Genomic DNA, 678 nt, shown 5'->3' on the forward strand with positions numbered 1-678 from the left:
ACAACACAACAACTAAATAAATCTAAATTACTGAATGGGAGTAAACGCCAAAATTTTCCCCTTGGATAGCATGAAAACTGGGAGAAAGAATTTATATTTTCAGGGAACTGTTGATTCAATCATAATTAATTCTCCAAGGAATACCTTTCTTCTCTACTAATTTTGTTTTTGGGGGGTACCTTGAATTGGTTTTGAGAGAAAAAAAAGTTGTGTAGAATAGGGCCCTGGATCTGTCTCAGTGCTAAGATATAGAAATTGTTTACCTAGAGCTGAAGGCTTAGTAGAAAAACAAAAAAATTTTGACTATGCATAAAAAGTTAATAAGTTTGGGGGAAGTTTAAAAAGCGAAAAGAACCACTACTTTAAAATTCATTCAAAATCGAGTCGACCCGGGTTAAAAAATGATTTTAAAATGTCAAATAACGGGGTTCTTATATGTTACAAAGGGTAACATTACGTGATATATCGGAAACGGGAAACAAAAAAAGGGGAAAGAAATAAAATTAGTTGGCAAATAAAAAGGTTTTTCTTGAAGGCAAAAGCGCCTAATAGTGCGGGGTTGACACGATCATCGGCCACAGTTATGGACTTCCATTGGCTATACGCTGAGGGGTCACGAGGTAAGTAATGGTGATTTAATTTTCACGGTCGCAAATCGTGATTTTTTCTTGTGTCGCT

This window comes from Penaeus monodon, chromosome 21 (assembly GCF_015228065.2).
Source record: "Penaeus monodon isolate SGIC_2016 chromosome 21, NSTDA_Pmon_1, whole genome shotgun sequence".
NCBI classification, from domain to species: domain Eukaryota; kingdom Metazoa; phylum Arthropoda; class Malacostraca; order Decapoda; family Penaeidae; genus Penaeus; species Penaeus monodon.